Source organism: Ambystoma mexicanum, chromosome 13 (genome assembly GCF_040938575.1).
Source record: "Ambystoma mexicanum isolate Mex_15411 chromosome 13, UKY_AmexF1_1, whole genome shotgun sequence".
Taxonomy (NCBI): Eukaryota; Metazoa; Chordata; class Amphibia; order Caudata; family Ambystomatidae; genus Ambystoma; species Ambystoma mexicanum.
The window spans coordinates 390,891,556-390,905,648 of record NC_090938.1 but is presented as its reverse complement, the minus strand read 5'-3'; the positions used below and the strand labels follow the sequence as shown (position 1 = coordinate 390,905,648).

The following is a 14,093-nucleotide window of genomic DNA, read 5'->3' as shown; positions in this document are numbered from 1 at the left end:
GGGATTGCTACTGTGCACGCATGTGTCACATGTCTTTTCGCTGCCCTTGATGCTGAGAGGTGGGGGGCTGGCTTTGGGTTGACACATATGCATAACCGAGATGTTGGGGTGTTCCTGTCTTTTGTTGGCTCTGCGTTCGGGCCTCTTGTGGGCCTGCTTATAATAGCACATCGGTGTACATAGCTGCCACCAGCAGGGCCAAAGGAGGATCGGGCTGATCTATGGAGTCTATTATTCATCTGGCTGACCATGGCAGGAGGTAGGGTTTAACCACCCCCTTTGAGATGCCTTGGTGTGCTCCTGGGTGTCCCATTTCGGCTACATGTGCCAGGGCAGACTGCACCTGTAGGCTGTGTCCACCCAGAGCTTGCTGGTCTCTGTATGTCGTGCAGTTTTATTGGAGTGTGTGCTCAGCTTGGCCCCACACATTTTACAGAAATTGTTCGGCCATCATTGACTTTCATCTAAGTTCCAGTAAAGTCCGGGTTTGCGCACGCCCCAGTGTAGTTGGTTGAATTTCTCACAGCCGGTGTGGTTGCTGTGGCGGTGTGGGCTTGTATGGGATCCCGGTGACTCAGTGAATAGGGCAGAGGGTTGCTCTGGGCAGGTTGCTGGGGGTTGCAACCTTTTGTGACCCGGTGTTGAGTGGGGCTGCAAGGGTGCGTACCCCTGCCCTATTTGTCTTGTAGGTGTTGGGCCTTGCAGGTCTGCCTCTCGGCTGGCTGGGTGCCTGCCGGTTTTGGCCCTGCAGGGTGCCTGACTGGGGGAGCGGCTTCTGTTGGGTCTTTCGTTTGCCAGTCTTTTTCTCTCGCGGCCTGTTCTCAGCTGGGGGTGGTAGCTGCGGCCTTCCCATCTGCTTTTCGAGCCTCCCTGGTGTGGGTCTCTGTGGATTGCTCCGCTGAGGCCGAAGGTGGCCTCAGCCTGTGGTACCTTGGTCTGCTTGGGGGTTCTTTATCCTGTTGGTGCCTCCTGCAGCCCAAAAACTAGCCTCCAGCTACTTATTGGGCTTGTCTCTTGAGCGGGGGGTGGAAATTCGGCCCTCTCCTCCTTTCTTTGGCTGCTTCGTGTGGTGGCTCCTGGGCCCCTTCTGTGAGGTTTGGGGTGGGGTGGGGGCGACAGCTGGACGTCCCCCTCAGGGTTCTGTCAGGGCTTGCTTTTGAGTTGGGCAGGCCGCTTTTTAGTCCTGTCGCTGGTGCTTTGGTTGGCCTTTCCCTCTCATCTTGCTGCCAGTTGTGGGCTCTGACCAGTGTCTGTCTGTATTTGGCTTCTAGAATGCCTTTGGGTTCTGTCCTCGCCCTTCTTTTGGGGGTCCTTGCGCCTCGGACAGGCTCTTTTCTCCTCACCCCACCCCCTCTTCACTCCTCCCTACTGTCCAGCTGTTCTGGTTGTACCTGCCTGCGACTTGGGTGTTTGTTGGTCGTTTCCCCTACTTCCCTTTCCCGTGGGCATTCGCCAGCCTTCTCTCATGCTGCCATGGGTTTGGTTGGGCCTCCTATGGAGCTGGGTTTTTGGTGGGCACCGGTCTCTTGCAGTAGGGGCTTTCTGGTTGCTCCCTCAGCTTGGTATCAAGTAATATTATCCCCACCAAAAATATCGCCGTACATATGGTCGTCGGGAACGGCCATAGGCGATATTTTTGGTGGGGATAATTTATGGGGTAAATGGATGGGGGGGTTGCAGGGGTGTCCCCCGCAGGTTCCATGGGGTAATATCGCCGCAAAAATATGGCGAAATTTTTGTATGGCGATATTTTTGCGGGGATATTATCACATGGAACCCTCAGCTTCACATCTGTGAGGGAGGATTGACGGGGATATGGTCTTCCCCTCTCCTCTGCTGTCTGGCCGGGAGGTGGGGGTCTTGGTCTCCCTTCTGGGGCTGCAGGTTGGTGCCTTGTCGATTGGCCTCCTGTTTCGGCTTGGGCAGTGGTTCTGTTGGTGGTGTATTTCGGCTTGGGGAGTGGTTCTTGTGGTGGTGCATTTCCATCGGTCCTATGGTTCTGCCCTTCTTCTGTATTGGACTATGCAGAGGTTCGGGTTGCCTTTCCGGTTGTGTGGTCTTCCTGCCTTTCCCATGCCCCAGTGCCTGGTGGCACGGGGCGGCTTGGCTGGCCCATCTTTTCCGGGTCTCTCGGGTTCTCCATTGGGTGGTCCATCTGTTCATGCACCTCAGGGGTCTTGGGACTCGGTGCTCTGGCCTGTGTTAGGGAGAATTCCCATTCTATGGCTAATTTCCCTCACCTAGTGAGTCCCCCAGCAGCTTGTCTGGATTTCTGGAGTTTTTTTTTTCCACTTGGTAAGAGTGTGAGCCATTTTTCTCACTCTTACATGTGTTTTTCCATGTGCATTTCTACTGTTCATGTGATCTTGGGCTCTGGAGCACACCACTCCACGAGACCCACTTTTTGGTTCGTTACACAGCACCTTCAGTGCAGTGACACAGGGTTGTCTTTTAGACTTCCCACTGACTCCATTTTTCTGGGGCTGACTACTGTCCCCCAGAAACAGGTAAAGTTGCCATTTACTTTATGTAGTCATTTAAAACTACAGACCCAGTACACCACGTTTTACATGAAGTACTGGAAAGGGTTAATTCCTATCCCTTTTTGTCTGTGCCTCTCTGAGCTTTGTTTTACTCTTTTAACATTTAGACTTGGCTGGTGGCAGTGGTATCCACCCTAACTTTTCTACCGCGATTATACTATATAACCGTGGTACTGTTCCAGGCTATCATATTAGCCTCGAACATAAACCCGCCTGACCAAATACTTTTTTCTTTTTGCTCCGGTCGGGTTTATTCGCCATTTCTTTTTTGTTCTATTCCTTCTTGTGTTTTACTTTGCGCGGCAAACCAGGTTTGCCTTCCTTCTTCACCGTCTTTTGGCAAGCTTCTTCCAAGAAGCCCTCCTCTTGGCGCCTGGGGTTCTAGGTGGGCTGTATGTGAGGGAGGGGTGTAGTCACCCTTGCACAGGGTATCCTTGGAAACCCAAGTCGCACTTTGTCGTGATTGGCTCGGGTGGTTGTCCAGGCCGGACAACCCCCCTGCTGTGTGATTGACAGCCAGGCTGTATGAATGGGGGATTTTTGCATAAAAGGCAGGACTCTTGGACTGGAAGTGAGAGTCGCCACTGGAACTGCAAGGAACCGAAGAGAAGCGGAGAAGAAAGCGGCTGCTGCAACTACCGAGTCCCGGTGGAGCCCTGCTGCAGTCCTGAGCTATCTACCCTTCAACGACAAGAGAAGATCCAGTCCGGAGTCTTCTTCCATTAAGCCTGGTGGGATCAACCAGCTCACCTTCCACAGCCAGAGGATCCTCTTCGTGGTCAAAATCGCTGCACAAGGCTGTAGTGGTCCGGATAGGCATCTGTAGAGCCTCTCCTGTTTTAAAAGAGCGTACTTTGTATTCACTGGTCGCTGCTGCTGGCCTCATCCCTGGGTAGTGCAGATCACTCCAGACATCCTCCTTCTTGTCCCCACGACTGAAGCTCCAGGAACCGTGAGTCTGCAGGAAACTACCAGGAACAACTGCTGTGGCACCAGCTTCTTCAAAGAAGAAGGTACTGTGTCCAACTTTGAGGAACTAGGCTGAACCCTTTTTTCCTCATCCAAGGCTTGCCCTTGTCTTCCTTCCCTCTTATAACTTTTGCTTCATCTGTTGACAATATCCAAGTACTCCTGGCAACCTTGAATCGTGAACTATCTGACTGTGTGATCCTCCACAACCGGAACCCGGTTCCACTTGACACTGGCGCAGGCCTATTGACTTTGATCTTCTTGTCAGAAAGTGTTCTCTGGTTCTGTCTGCCTTGACAAAAGTATTGCCTATGATTTTTCTCACCAACTCTCTTGTGTTAACACAGATGCTAAGTGTGTTTTAACTCCGGTAACATTTCTTCCCGCGGGTACGCGTATCTTTAGTAAAACCGAACTGTCAATACTGTCAAAAAGTGATCGCATATGTATTCCTGGTAACGCCTTTTGTTTCATAACACCGGTTTGTCAAATCCTAAGGTACTTACTTTGAGTTGTTCTGCACAAGGAGAATTGGTTGTGTGTGGTGTATTTTGCGTGTGGTTTTAATTTAATAGAAGTGAAGTGTTTTGTGAACAGATGGTTTAAAATAAATGTACCTTTACTTTTTAACCAAAAACCTTGAGTCAGTGTTTGCTTGAGTCACAGTAATTGTAGTCTGTCGTGTAATCTCTGCTACTGCTCATTTGCTCTTGAGATAAGTCTGGCTGCTCCGCTACTCCTACCACTCTAACAGTGTAGTACAGGCTTGTACCAAATGTGAACTTGTTTTGCCACTTGTAGTCTTAATTTTGTGTAGTGGTCCCTAAGGGCACTGCACAGGATTCTGCCTAACAGCCTGGTGTTGGTTCCCTGGTGAGGGTTGTCTTCTGGTGGTCCTCTCAGGTGTCTCTTGGCATCCCTGGCCTTGTGCAGGTTGGGTGCGGCGGGTCGGAGTGAGCAAGTAGCCTGGGTGGTTATCTCATGGCCTTCCTCTGGCATTGGTTCCTGGCTCTGTCTGTCTTCGTCTTGAGGCTTCTTAGCGGTCTGCGGGGTTGTGCCTTCTTGGTGGTCCTCCTGGCTGCCCTGTCTCTTTCAGTATCCCCAGTAGTGGTATGGGTGGTTCCCTTCTGGCACTGCAGGATGCCCCCTCTCCCATCTACGGCCCTTCGCGCTCTCCTGGGGGTTTGGTGTTCTCCCGGCTTCCTCTGGGTGGGTGGTCCTCCTTGGGTCTGCTCCTTGGTTTGCACTTCTGCTGTCAGTCCATTTGCTCCTTTTGCCTGCGTTGTTTTTGGATGCAGGCTCTCTTGGTTGCTTGTCTTCTGTTGTGGTCCACGGGTTTGCCTTCTGTGGTGTTGCATGTTCCTTGGTTTCACGTGGGTCTGTTTCTGCCTTCGCTGGCTTCTGGGCGGCATTGGGGGTTTCTGGACATTGTTTGCTGGGTGGTTTGTTTGGTGGGTCCGGCTGCTTTGTCCGTTGATCCTGGATCCTTGGTGGTGGTCCATGGGCTGGACTGCTCTTGTGTAGTGCGAGGGCTTCAATGGCACTCCTCTGCCTTTTTGTTTGTTACTTTCTATGTTCTGTGGGGTTGCAGCGTTGGCCTCTTGGTATGGGGGTCTCATTGTGCCCATCCACTTCTTGTTGGCTTGGGTATCGCTCATAGGCGACTACTGGGACGGGGAAGAGGGACTTGGAGATAATGCTCAGATTACTTACCGGTAATCATCATTACTTCTAGTCCTAATCTTCGCCGTCACAGTACTGCCGACTCTAGGCGCCCTCCCTTGGTGTGGATGGTCCTATGGTCTGACTGGCTTTGCAATGCACTGCGGATTATGGGTAAGTAGTAGATATACACCTCCAAGAAAAAAAAAAGTTCCTGTGCAGGAGGTGGAGCCTCATAGGAGATACTGTGATGAGGAACAATAGACTAGGAGCAATGAAGATTACCGGTAAGTAATCTGTGCATTAGTTCCAAGGCAGGTCCTGTGTCTGGTATCAGTATCCCTGATCCGGGACTGTGTCTGTAATTATTTGCCCCAGGGTAGGTATTGTCAGATGTAGCTGATGAGCAGGTACATACTGTGTACGAAGTCCTTAGCAGGTATTGTGTCTGCACTCATTCAAGGATGTGATGGGCCTTTACCAATAGTGCTAGAGAAGCAGTGGCGTACCGAGCGAGGGTACAGGGGGGCAAGCTGCCCCCCCCAAACTCTTTTGAGAGCCTGGACGGGACTTTTGTCACTGGGACACTTCTCACGTTCTTCAACTCAATGAGGGTGCCCTAAGGGAAAGGTGTCCTGCTGGGAGGACAATGTGGCCGTGCTGAGCAGGAATTGCTCACTGCATTGTCCTGGCAGCAAGACACCTTACCCTTTCCGAACGGGAGAGGTGTACTGCTGCCAGGACAATGCCCCAGCTAATGTGAGCCATTGGGCACTGATGGGAGGGAGGGGGGCTATTTGCAGAGACTGTTGCCCCTTTAGAAATGTGCATGGGAAGGCGTGATCAGCAGTGAGAAGGGTGCATAATGCGGCAGGCTTTATGAAATAATAATAACTATGGCTTTACTCAAGGGGGAAGGGGTTTGTTAGGCTAACGTTAATCTACACAATGCTATTATGACATTGTATGTAGGATGGGGAAAATAAAAGTAAAGCCATCCACCTACTGCTCAATATATTTCTATAACGATGTATATAGAGTAAAAGTTAATTGTGAAATGGTAGTTTCTTATGTAATGTGCTTTGCTTCCAAGGCATTGCATTAAATAAAAGTATTATTTAAGCACATGAAATGTAATGGGAAACCTTAATGAATATATCAACTAAACCTGGGAAGATGTGCTCAGTTGCTTAAATTGTTCACATCCCGATTTCACCATTTAACCAAAGTGTGTGATCCTGGGCAGAACATTTAATCACACCGTGTCTTATCTGCAGCTCTGTGACTCACTTCTGAGCTTATGTTAATATATCATGCTGTTATTTTTTATTTTATTTTTTTAAAAGCCTGACTATAGCGCTGCTTCATAAATAACAAGAGTGCAATGTAGGTATTTTGCACCACGAAGTTAGTTGCCATTTGGCTTTCTTATGGCAACTTATTCTAAAGTCACTTCCATGGGGCCTCCAAGTATCAAAGACTGATGATGCTCCTTGCAAAGCCATTTTCTGTGAAGTCATTTTTGTTGGTGCAATCCATATGCAATTTTGTATGTATTTTGCCCCAGAGCACCTGGACAGAGCTCTAATAAATGAGTTTACTGTATCTGTAATGATTCTGCAGTTTTATTTATTTTTGTTGTGTTAAAATGCCATCTGCCACTATTGTTACCAAAAAAGTAGATTGGAGCGGGGGTGGGCACGAATCAGACCATATGGAATTGCGCTCACTGCATTTGGGGAGCAAGTGGCAGGACTTTTACCATGTCAAGCCCCCCTGACCCCCATTCCTCCACAATGCTGTTTATCCCCTGTAGTGAAGGTAGTGTCTGCTGATATTCATCCAGGGGTTGTTTATAGGTCTGCAACCATTAGACCTAGAACAGACACTGTGCCTGCAGTCATTATCCACAGACGAGCCATTAGACCCAGAGAAAGTACCGGATCTGCAGCCATTAGCCCTGGGGAATCATTATTTTCACAGTATGCACTGCAGCTGAAGTCAGTAGCACGTCTGCAATCGTCAGCCGGCGCAGGTATTTTATATATACATACTCACGTACACCAGACCACGGTCTGTGTAGTAGCTGCACAGCAGTTACTGCGTCTGCGTGCAGTCCAGAGCCTTAACTGCACCTTTAATGAGCTTCGGAGAAGCTACTGTCCAAAATACCAACAACATGCTGCCCTCTGTAATTTCAGAAAGTCACATAATTACAATGCTTTATTTCAACATCGAAAATTGCACCTTCAGCTGCAGCCTCTTCAACGTGCGTTTCCAGAGGTTGGAAAGCAGCTCCTCTTACCAATAACAAAGGAGCGAGAAGGAACGGAGCTAATGGAAGCTAAAAGAAATGCATATAAAATTCAATAAAAGAGCTGGATGCACTCACCTGATGATGCCTGGAAACTGAAAACGAGCGTGTGGTAAAGAGAGGCCATATGTTGCAGTGAAACACACATTAAGTCCCTATGAGACCCGATAGCATTGTGTGTTGGTTTAAAAGTTTGCCGACATTTTCTGAAATGCCTTTTAGGCGTCATGACGTATGAACGTTTACGTATGGCGGCTACGTGCTTTGTCCCTAGGGAGCGAGAGATTCGGGAGGAGGACTTTCCTCATGCCTTGCGCGGGCGGATGTTTATTTATTTATTTTATATGTCTTGGAAGTGTTTCAGAGTGAGAGGTGTATTGCCATGTGGGCGCTTTGAAACACATTTCACCCGATGTATAAGCTCCTTACAAATGAGCACTAAATAAAATTAATAAGTAGTATCGCTATCCCTCCTGTGCCGGGGTGAAATGTAGGCCCACCGGAGGGGTGGAGCTAGGGCATAAAGTTCCCTTACCGTGATTTCTTTAACTTTACTTATTTTGGGAGGTGTGGTGGTGTGATTTCAACATTGCAGGGGCATGTGCCTAACTTTACAGCTCAGTACTGCCAAGCAGTGCACTGAACTGTACCAGCCAGAAACAGTCTGTAACACACAAGATGTCTTTCTTGATCCTCTCCCCATCCGCGTTTCTTTAGCTCTCTGTATAGGACAGTGTTCGTTCATTTGCCTGTGTTTCTAACTAGGTGCCTGCATGTTCATTGCATTGTATATTTATTTGCATAGTGCTTCAAACCCTCAGGTACCTGGGCGCATTATTCCTTGACATTTGTACAAGATATGGTTGACAAAAACACGATCATATTTACAACATATTGCATGAGCAGGAGATAATTAGGTAGAAACGGGTGGAAACGACAAGAGGATCTATTGTAGTTAGTTGGTTTCACGGGTAGTGAGAGATTTTTTGGGCTTACACTGAATTTGGGGAGAGCGCGTATAGTTTTTATATCGGTGATTATGGAGTTCCAAAGTTTGGAGGCTAATACAGGGAAGCTAGTACCTCCAGATTTCTGACGGTTATGCCTGGGGACTTTGAGGCAGTGTAGTTAGGCTGATCTGGTGGGTCTGGACGACTGTTTCTTTGTGAATCTGCAGGCCAGGTAATTAGGTGCTGAGTTTGATAGGCACTTATGAGTGGGGGTATGGGTTTTCAAAGAGATTCTGTTATTGATGCAGAGCCAGCCTGCATTCCTCCAGGTTTTGGAGATGTGGTGAGATCGGGGAATGTTAAAGGCTGTTCGATAGCATTGTTTTGGAGGATCTGAAGTTTGTTTAGATTTCTTTTGCTAGTTCCAAGGTAGAGTGCGTTGCAATAATCCAGTTTGGGTAAGATCAATGACCTGGCTTAGGTGGAGCAACTTGTGAGGGAGAGAAAAGGTCTCCAGGCGTTTATTAACTTAAAGGTGTAGGCTGTGGCGGAGGCAACTGCGTTCACTTGTTTTGTGAGTGTTATGGAGGAGTCAATATAAACGCCTAAGTTCTTGACGACTTTGGAGAGCCCGAGATGTTAATGCCATCAATACAGAAGGAACTGAAGGTGGTGTCAAGTTAGTTTAGTTTGACTTGTGAGCCGGTTAATAACAGTTCCATCTTCTCATTATTGAAGCAGAGGCCAGGAGTGGCCTTCCATGCCTGAATGATGAGGTAGATTTTATTTAGTAAGTTGGAGTTGGTGTCATGATTACCCGAGATCGGGATGAGGACATGGGTGTCATCTGCATTATTAGTGTAGTTGACACCCAAGTGGTCCAGGTCGTTGAATAATGGCTTGGTCAATATGTTATATAGAGTTAGAGACACAGGAGCCTTGAGGCACACCGCATGTCACTTGCACAAGGTCAGCAGAGGATATGGGCGAGAACACTCGCATCGTTCTGTTTTCTAAGAAGGATTAAATCCACTCTAGCTTCTTTAGAGAAGTGGGCTGAAGAGGAGAGGTGGTTGCAAAGGATTTCGTGACTGATCAGATCAAATGCAGCTGATAAGTCTAGGAGAAGGAGGAGTGATATGTTGCCTTTGTCTATTTGCTCGTCAATTTGTGTTTTAGATCTATAAGCGCTGTTTCCGTGCCTGTCTGGGCCAGAATTCAGTTTGCAGAAGGCCTAGGAGGTTATTAGCTTCCAAATGAGTCAGTATATGGAGATAGGATGCCCTATCGAGAATTTTCAATAGGAATAGCACTGTGGTGATGGGCCTATAGTTAGTAGGGACATTTGGATCAATGTTGTTTTTTTTTAGGAGAGGGAGAACCCAGGCGTCTTTCAGGTTGGACGGGACTTTTTTAGATTCAAAAGATGAGTTCATGAAGACTGTGATTGCCGGAGCAAGATCTTTAGCTGTTTCTTTAATGACTGCATCAGGGCATTTATCGCCTTGGCATTGGGAGGGTTTTAGGCTTTTCCACTTTGGTGATGGATAGTGGAGATAATTTAAAAAGGCTGCAAGGGATCTCTGCTGGACGTTGGGATTTCGGGAGTCTTACGTCTGTGTTAATAATGAGATTTTTTAATTCGATTTTAGCTTGTAGCTGCACGTTTTTGTTAAGTAAGGCTGTTTGAATCTTGATGCACCAATCCTTGTCTTTAGCACAGGACTCTGAGGGTGGGATAGGCGATTCAAGTTCTCAGAGGATTTAGTTCTTTAGAACAAGATTTAGTGTTGGAAATTCTATTATAGATTTCACTTTTTGTTTGGAGGATGGCTAGCTTGTATGCTTTAGCTGCCTTTAGGAAGTCATCTCTAGTAAGGTTAGAGATTTGAATTTTGTAGGCTTTTTCAGCTTTCCTTTTATTGTTGTGAAGATTTTTAAGGTTGGAGGTGAACCAGTTGTTGAGATGAGCTTGAGGCTTAGCTTTCCGAAGTTTCAAGGGGGCAATGGTGTCTATGGCTTGGCAGAGCGTACAGTTGTAGAGCTCTACAAAGGTGGATGGGTCTGTATTAATGTTTGAGTAGTTTATGAGGGGTTGAAGTAGAGGTAGTAGGTTTTCAGTCGTGATGCTTTTGTTGTTTCTTGTTAAGGCAGGAGGAGCCAGGAGGCTGGTAGAGGGGGGGTTTGAACAAGGCTGCATGTTGAACATGATCGCATGGTGGTCAGTCCATCCACATATTGTATTGGTGAGGATGTTTGTTTCACAGTTGAGGTCAACTATCCAGTCGAGAATTCTGCCTTTGTCATGGGTAGGTTTGTTAATGCGGTGTGAAAAGCCTAGTTCCGTTATTACGTTAGCTAGTAATAAGGCTGGGCTGTCTTTAGGGCCAAGGTTAAGATCGCAAAGGAGCATGATTTGTGAACAAGGTTTGGTGTGTGTGGCGAAGATTTGTTGCAAACCTTCCTCAAATGTAGTTTGCAAAGGTAGCGGGCGCCCCTCTCTCGACAGAACAAGGCCTGATAACCTGTTCAGTGGTTATTAACCACTTGAGAGTTCGCAGCCACTGCTTTTACTCACTGTGCCTTTCACAGATGGGAAATATCCATTTGCATATCAGTCTTTGTCCTGCCCAGGGGCAGTCCAGCACCGAAATGCAATGGCAATTCCAACCTGAACGAGAGTACCACCAGCAACCCCATACACGTGTTTCACCCTTGTTGGGGATCATCAGTGAGGTGAAGCTGATGCCACTCTAAGCACAGTGAGAGAGAGACCACGTCTGGTTGCCCCCAGGAAACCTAGGGTTACCAATCCCAGGTTCCTTGAAATTTAGTTTGCAAAGGTAGCGGGCGCCCCTCTCTCGACAGAACAAGGCCTGATAACCTGTTCAGTGGTTATTAACCACTTGAGAGTTTGCAGCCACTGCTTTTACTCACTGTGCCTTTCACAGATGGGAAATATCCATTTGCATATCAGTCTTTGTCCTGCCCAGGGGCAGTCCAGCACCGAAATGCAATGGCAATTCCAACCTGAATGAGAGTACCACCAGCAACCCCATACACGTGTTTCACCCTTGTTGGGGATCATCAGTGAGGTGAAGCTGATGCCACTCTAAGCACAGTGAGAGGGAGACCACGTCTGGTTGCCCCCAGGAAACCTAGGGTTACCAATCCCAGGTTCCTTGAAATTTAGTTTGCAAAGGTAGCGGGCGCCCCTCTCTCGACAGAACAAGGCCTGATAACCTGTTCAGTGGTTATTAACCACTTGAGAGTTCGCAGCCACTGCTTATACTCACTGTGCCTTTCACAGATGGGAAATATCCATTTGCATATCAGTCTTTGTCCTGCCCAGGGGCAGTCCAGCACCGAAATGCAATGGCAATTCCAACCTGAACGAGAGTACCACCAGCAACCCCATACACCTGTTTCACCCTTGTTGGGGATCATCAGTGAGGTGAAGCTGATGCCACTCTAAGCACAGTGAGAGGGAGACCACGTCTGGTTGCCCCCAGGAAACCTAGGGTTACCAATCCCAGGTTCCTTGAAATTTAGTTTGCAAAGGTAGCGGGCGCCCCTCTCTCGACAGAACAAGGCCTGATAACCTGTTCAGTGGTTATTAACCACTTGAGAGTTCGCAGCCACTGCTTTTACTCACTGTGCCTTTCACAGATGGGAAATATCCATTTGCATATCAGTCTTTGTCCTGCCCAGGGGCAGTCCAGCACCGAAATGCAATGGCAATTCCAACCTGAACGAGAGTACCACCAGCAACCCCATACACGTGTTTCACCCTTGTTGGGGATCATCAGTGAGGTGAAGCTGATGCCACTCTAAGCACAGTGAGAGGGAGACCACGTCTGGTTGCCCCCAGGAAACCTAGGGTTACCAATCCCAGGTTCCTTGAAATTTAGTTTGCAAAGGTAGCGGGCGCCCCTCTCTCGACAGAACAAGGCCTGATAACCTGTTCAGTGGTTATTAACCACTTGAGAGTTCGCAGCCACTGCTTTTACTCACTGTGCCTTTCACAGATGGGAAATATCCATTTGCATATCAGTCTTTGTCCTGCCCAGGGGCAGTCCAGCACCGAAATGCAATGGCAATTCCAACCTGAACGAGAGTACCACCAGCAACCCCATACACGTGTTTCACCCTTGTTGGGGATCATCAGTGAGGTGAAGCTGATGCCACTCTAAGCACAGTGAGAGGGAGACCACGTCTGGTTGCCCCCAGGAAACCTAGGGTTACCAATCCCAGGTTCCTTGAAATTTAGTTTGCAAAGGTAGCGGGCGCCCCTCTCTCGACAGAACAAGGCCTGATAACCTGTTCAGTGGTTATTAACCACTTGAGAGTTCGCAGCCACTGCTTTTACTCACTGTGCCTTTCACAGATGGGAAATATCCATTTGCATATCAGTCTTTGTCCTGCCCAGGGGCAGTCCAGCACCGAAATGCAATGGCAATTCCAACCTGAACGAGAGTACCACCAGCAACCCCATACACTTGTTTCACCCTTGTTGGGGATCATCAGTGAGGTGAAGCTGATGCCACTCTAAGCACAGTGAGAGGGAGACCACATCTGGTTGCCCCCAGGAAACCTAGGGTTACCAATCCCAGGTTCCTTGAAATTTAGTTTGCAAAGGTAGCGGGCGCCCCTCTCTCGACAGAACAAGGCCTGATAACCTGTTCAGTGGTTATTAACCACTTGAGAGTTTGCAGCTACTGCTTTTACTCACTGTGCCTTTCACAGATGGGAAATATCCATTTGCATATCAGTCTTTGTCCTGCCCAGGGGCAGTCCAGCACCGAAATGCAATGGCAATTCCAACCTGAACGAGAGTACCACCAGCAACCCCATACACGTGTTTCACCCTTGTTGGGGATCATCAGTGAGGTGAAGCTGATGCCTCTCTAAGCACAGTGAGAGGGAGACCACGTCTGGTTGCCCCCATGAGACCTAGGGTTACCAATCCCAGGTTCCGTGAAATTTAGTTTGCAAAGGTAGCGGGCGCCCCTCTCTCAACAGAACAAGGCCTGATAACCTGTTCAGTGGTTATTAACCACTTGAGAGTTCGCAGCCACTGCTTTTACTCACTGTGCCTTTCACAGATGGGAAATATCCATTTGCATATCAGTCTTTGTCCTGCCCAGGGGCAGTCCAGCACCGAAATGCAATGGCAATTCCAACCTGAACGAGAGTACCACCAGCAACCCCATACACGTGTTTCACCCTTGTTGGGGATCATCAGTGAGGTGAAGCTGATGCCTCTCTAAGCACAGTGAGAGGGAGACCACGTCTGGTTGCCCCCAGGAGACCTAGGGTTACCAATCCCAGGTTCCTTGAAATTTAGTTTGCAAAGGTAGCGGGCGCCCCTCTCTCAACAGAACAAGGCCTGATAACCTGTTCAGTGGTTATTAACCACTTGAGAGTTCGCAGCCACTGCTTTTACTCACTGTGCCTTTCACAGATGGGAAATATCCATTTGCATATCAGTCTTTGTCCTGCCCAGGGGCAGTCCAGCACCGAAATGCAATGGCAATTCCAACCTGAACGAGAGTACCACCAGCAACCCCATACACGTGTTTCACCCTTGTTGGGGATCATCAGTGAGGTGAAGCTGATGCCACTCTAAGCACAGTGAGCGGGAGACCACGTCTG

At 48.4% G+C, this 14,093-nt stretch overlaps 1 protein-coding gene across 2 annotated transcripts in view; it reads right to left on the bottom strand.

The window, feature by feature from the left end:
- Positions 1 to 7,695, bottom strand: part of NGDN (neuroguidin) — a 106,865-nt gene extending 99,170 nt beyond the window's left edge. Inside the window, exon 1 of one of the 2 annotated variants that reach the window (XM_069633955.1) lies at positions 7,567 to 7,695. The gene's annotated coding sequence lies outside the window, so the exon portion shown is untranslated. The remainder of the gene's footprint in view (positions 1 to 7,566) is intronic. The other variant, XM_069633956.1, reaches the window with a different exon arrangement.
- Between the last annotated feature and the right edge of the window lie 6,398 nt (positions 7,696 to 14,093).